Below are 6,000 nucleotides of genomic sequence, written 5' to 3' on the forward strand. Positions count from 1 at the left end.
GAACACGAACTGAATATTCGTCATCAACTACCAAACAAGGGCTAAATTAAGACGTTTCTCTAAATCTGAAAAAAAGAAGATTAATTACGAGAAAGACTAAGCTTGGCTTGTACCTGGTTTGGTTTTCAGTGTCGGTGGTAGCTTACAGCGTAAACAGAAAGCTCCCTTGAAGGCTAAGTGTCCTGCAACTGTTTGCAGTTTGCAACTAGATGGTTGGTGATTTTGGTATATAGAGTGGGCCTTTTCGATATGAGATTGATTTCAATCAATAACTGTCAATGCATTAACGCGTTCTCATAGTCCATTTCACATCAGATTTGCTTCATCGTCGGAGTTACTTTTGTCGTTTTTTGTCGATGGTTTAGTGGCCTTTTGTCCGTAATTTATTCAATTTCCGGTGACAAAAAGGTATTTAAAGGAAGGATAACAATTTTGCTTAAAATCATATTAAACGAGCTGAACGTTTAATGAACGGCAGTTTTGAAGACCGAGATTTTCGTTAAATCCCCCTGTGTTGAATGGATAAAATGCGTCACACATTTTAAAATGAGTATATTCTATAGTAAGATGCTTGGTGTTTTCTTGCTTTGAAAAAGAGAACAAAAAGCAATTGCAAGTATTATTTTCCTATTTTCTCTGGTAACCTTAGTCAACCTGAGTCATGCCATTTATTATTAACTTATGATTCAAACCATTGCGGCAGGTGTTTACACCGGATGTTGTTTCACAGGAAGAGTTAGACAAAAGCGTGTACAAATATTGACTGATTGGGAGGGCCGGCCGGGAATATATTTGGCTCGAGGTCCAAATATTGTCAGCTTCCCGTTCGATCTAACTCACTTGATCAATAACTTATCGTACACCTTTAATGTACTGAACATGAGTAAGAAAGTTCTGCTAATGTTGTTGAATTGCAACTACTAAATGAATTTTTAACCTGTTTGGCGCAGGATAGCGTTTCTCGAACAGGCTGACATCAACCTGTTCACTGCTACATACGTAAGTTCAAAGTATCATGTTCTACAGTGGTCCGTCAGCGTAGCGGTAGGAGGCGTCATATAAAGCACTTCGGAATCATGCCAATTTTTTACGCTGTATTTATCATCACAATTTGCATTTGGTTTCCTTTGGTAGCTAAACTAATTATTGATATGGAAAATTTGTTTCTAAATATATCAAAGCGTTAAATAATAAATTTAAAGAACTTGTCGTCAGATTGTATTACGCACTGACTGGTGACGCATTATTATATTGACAAAATGATTAAACAATTTTCACTCTAGAAGTCCCCATGTTCTTTAGTTTCAAGTATTTTTTGGGCGCAAATTAAATATAAAACCAACATGAAGTATGCGATATCAGTCGAATATTACTACCATAGTAACCATTGGATATGATGATCAAAAAGAGACATTACAAAATAAATTTACGTGTAAATACTTATATTGATGCGCATTGACTGAAATTAAACCTACCTTAAGCGTCCATATATTCCAAAATCACATATCGTCTAGTGACAAATATTGTTGCAAACCGCGGTGCGAGTTCAACTGTTTTTGGCGTTATTGTGAGCATTACCATTGAAAACCTTTGCCATATAAGACAAGCTTCCGATTAATCATCCTATTTCAGGTATTTTTATATACTTTTTCAAATTCAGAGACAAAATCTTGCCAATTTTCGCTATGCTAGTGTCAGACTAGTTAAAGATTTGAATATTTTTTTAAAGAGAAATCCCGAAAAATCTCAAGTCCCTAAAGCAATTCAAATTATAATGATCTGTTACTGAGTAATTTTGACAACGTCACCCGTTTGTTGGAGTTCAAGTCTTATATTAGCCAGCATCTCCTCTCTCGGATTTTATGTGCTAGGGAAGAATTGATTATTAAAAAAAAAAAACACAAGAACTTTTACTACCACACAGCAAGTGAGCATATTTCTCGTCAGGTAGTTTTTTAGAGGAGCATAAGGCGATCTTCTGCTTAAAGGACCCTTGTCAGCCTCAGTGCCATCGGAATGATTGATATTGCATGGTGAAGCAAAATCCTATTGCTCTACTCTAAGTTGTGGCCCTGAAAGTATGTTTAATTATCTTTAGAAGTTTTACAGTGATTTTCTTCGTTTCGATACGCTCCGAATATAATCCACTAACCAACCCTCGCATGTATACAAAGACAAAGGTGTGGCTGACTAAGGCCCTTTAAGTTGATCGATTACGGGGAAAAAAAAAACACAACTTACGGTAAAATGGGACCGAGAAAATTTCAAAGGATCTCGTCTCCTGAGTTATTGATTCAAAGGAAATCCGCCGTTGGCTAAAGTTTTTAATTTGCAAAACAGAGGCAATTGTTTGTGATGACTAATTAAAAATGCTCTATACATTTCCATAACAGAACGTTATCGTGTTTCATCTTTTGGCGAATAAAAATATCAAGTCGCTTGTTTTCGTTAAAAACTGCAAATGGCAGCTGCCCATAATAATTACCCAGTTAAAGCAGGTTAACTTTTAAGACAAATTACGATTATATTATGTTGCGAGATGATTCCACACAACAACTATTTTTTTCAATATTTTCCAAAGTCAAGGTTGTAAGAGAATAAATGTCGAGTATATGAGTACAATTCGTGCTATTTTCGAAATATTGTAAACATTGGCATATACTCTGACAAACAAATTGATACTTTCTAAATGGGATTAATCAAATTTCAACCCTAAGACACTAGTTCAAAGAAATTTATATTCAACCAAATCTGTCGATAGCGTGTCTGAATGTCAGCGATAGCACACCACACCTTGTGCAACATTTTCAAGATAAGGAAGCAAGCCTGCTCATAGTTTAATTTGCATGTTTGCAGCCACACGAGGCCTGAAGCAGGTGGCTTCTTGTCTTTTCTTTTGTTTCCGATATGTTTGCTCAAAAACACTCCAAATATAGCATAAATAATGCATGTACAGGATCGACTTACCATAACATTATACTGGTATGCATGATGTGTTTATGACCGACGAAACAATTCGCGATAAAATAGAATAAAAATTGTTTCTTATGTCACTTTATTTTTCCCAGCATTGAAGCCGAGTTATGTCTTTATGAATTTATTATCCGGAGTCCAGGTTTTTAACGAGTGGATTATGTTTTCCAACGAATAAATTACTATGATCCAGTAGATAAGAGTTGACAAAATAAACTACGCTATTCACTGGAGAGGACCGGAAAGTGTATAGCGCCGGTCAGTATCAAGAGAAATTTTTCTCTTGTCAGTATTCAAATTTTGAAAAGCCGGGCCTGTTTCCAAAAGCTTCTTTCTTCTTCTAGAAAGTAACTTATTGTTCTAGCCGCGCCAAACATAGAAGCTAGAGTGAATGGTTTAAGCCTTTTCCAGCGGTTTAGTTAGTTGGAGCACAGCGAGAAAAGAACGTGGAGAGAGAGGCCCTACGCTTCTCAGTCTTCTTCTTTTTTTTTTTTTTTTTTTTTTTTTTTTTTTTTTTCTTGCACAATATTTTACTCTGCGCCACGTATACAACTAACAGAACGCTACGCCAAAACGCTGGAAGACGCTACAAGAATTTGTAGTCAGGACTATGCTAGTTTATCTGATGTTTCGTCTGTCAGTATCTGATGCTGTGAAACTCAAATTATTTCTAATCAGCTATGTCCGCACTTGTCGAATGAGCACAAATGTAACTTTCCTCTTTGCCAAGCTGTCTTCCAAAGATTGCCCATTTGTTAGCCCATTTTATGGAGTACTTCACATTAAAAGGCATTCTCTCTAATCATCAGGGGACGCTGATAGCCTGTTTTACGACCCCCACAACAAAGCAGTAGAAGAGAACTGAAAACGTCTACGTGAAACAACCCAGATTTTAAAAAGAGGACTTTGATAGCAATACACAGTTTACAGAAACATTTTGTTAAACTCTTGCCATAATCATCTGTACTTTATAAATCATTTCTTATCAACAAGAAAATGGCGAATCTATCTGAAGATGGAGGCCGCACGACAGCTGAGTAGTTCATTTGTTCGACAGGTCTTTATGGAGTGCATCTTAAAATATTCATTTCAGCAGTAAACATTCCTCTATCGGTCACTGCATTTCTGGGGGATATTCTGATAATTATTGCTATTAAAAAGGCGCAATCTCTTCGGCCACCGTCAAAACTTCTCTTTACCTTGCGGCAACCGACCTCTGAGTGGGTGTCTTTACACAGACTCTCCTCGCAACCTTTCTTTTGTCTCAAGAACAATCCATACTTTGTTTTGGTCTTCTCGTTCTTTTTGTCGCTATAGGTGCAATTTTCTGTGGAGTTTCTTTGTTAGCACTGACTGCAATAAATGTGGAAAGACTTCTTGTCCTGACTTTAGGAATACGATACAGACAGGTGGTAACTTTTAGGAGAGTACGGATTCTTGTTGCTGCTTTTTGGCTTCTTTGCTTTTTAATCTCATTGATACTACCATACAGCCCTCAAATAGCTGCAGGCATGGCCATCATGGTAACCATAGTTTGCTTAGTAATCTCAACCTTCTGTTATTCGAAAATTTATCCCACACTCACACATCATCGCCAAGCTCAAGTACAAGACCATGGCAATCCAGGACAAACGAACGTAGGAGGAATTCCAATGAATCTAGCACGTTACAAGAGGACAGTCTCCAGTAAGTTGTGGTTGCAGATGCCTTTACTGGCTTGTTACCTTTCATACAGTGTAGTCGCAGCCTTAGAGTACGTTGCAGCATTAGATACACCATCTCTTGCTTTCTCTGGGACCGTAACATTGACATTTCTTATGTTTAACTCCTCCATAAACCCATTTCTGTACTGCTGGAAGATGAGGGAAGTAAGACAAGCAGTAAAGTACATTATCAGACGGCTTTGGTGTTTCTCGTAGACTTGACCACATATTGAACTCAAGTTAGCAGTCTGAGAAGAGTTCCTTTCCCGCGCGACTGTACCACGGCGTTTGCATATCACGTAACTGACACAATATGTCTCGAAATGCGGTCGCTGCAAAACAACACATCAGTTTGCCACTTTGATTTTGTCTAGTTTAAAATTACTAAGGGAGGCCTGTGAAACTGTCGAAACGTTGTACTTTAGAGTAGTTAAGCTTCAGAATATTCCGAAAGGGAAAAAATTTTACCTCGTCACTAAGTACAGTGGATGAACTAGACATGGTAAAGTAGCTAATAATCTTCATGGTGTAGAAGTAGTAAGCATGCATTAGACATGCCTTAAAGATTAAAAAAGGTTTTGCCGGGTTAACTATTCAGTGTGACGACCGATTTTGTTGTTATTGTATTATTATTGCTAAAAAGTTACTTCAAAAATTTGAAAATAGCACTGTATAAATTCATTTAAAAGTTATTCTTTTCACTTGTGTGAAACCAGTCGCACGGATTCTCACTTGTCCTGTATCTGTATAAGAACTTAAGAAGTAAAATAAATTAAAATTAATTCAAATGGCTCTGTTATTTCTTTGTAACAATTCATGCGTGCACTGAGAGTCCTTTGGTTAGCTACAAGCTTCGGCACCAATTTTTAAATGATTTTCTTGCATGCACTCCCACATCAGATGATAACTGGTAGGTTTTAATTGTGTTCTACTACGAATAAGGGAAATGTTTCCCCCATTTTTTTACTGTAGTAAATAAGTAAACAACTTGTTTACTTTGATGATCAAAATGTAAATTCTCTTTGCTCGTGCCATGATTACGTCAACAACTCATGCTTGTTATGTGTTTCCATCTATCAGGATTTTAAGCCAATCAGCGCGTGTATTTTCTTTGCGCTATTTTCTAAAGCTTCATACAAATCCTTATGATACTGCTGCCGCCATTTTGACCGAGAGGTGATATCCTGAGCCTGGGCCCTATGTGACTGCTGCAGTCTCTTGAGAGTGGTTCCCATATCATCTCTACATACGTTGAACATCTCTACATACGTTGAACATCTCTGCATACGTTGAACATCTCTAAAAACGTTGAGCAATAACTGAG

At 37.2% G+C, this 6,000-nt stretch overlaps 1 pseudogene; it reads left to right on the forward strand.

Annotated features, from left to right (window-relative positions):
• The first annotated feature begins 3,583 nt into the window (after positions 1-3,583).
• On the forward strand, positions 3,584-5,339 carry LOC145502200 (melanocyte-stimulating hormone receptor-like; annotated as a pseudogene).
• The last annotated feature ends 661 nt before the right edge of the window (positions 5,340-6,000 follow it).

This window comes from Orbicella franksi, chromosome 11 (genome assembly GCF_964199315.1).
Source record: "Orbicella franksi chromosome 11, jaOrbFran1.1, whole genome shotgun sequence".
NCBI lineage: Eukaryota > Metazoa > Cnidaria > Anthozoa > Scleractinia > Merulinidae > Orbicella > Orbicella franksi.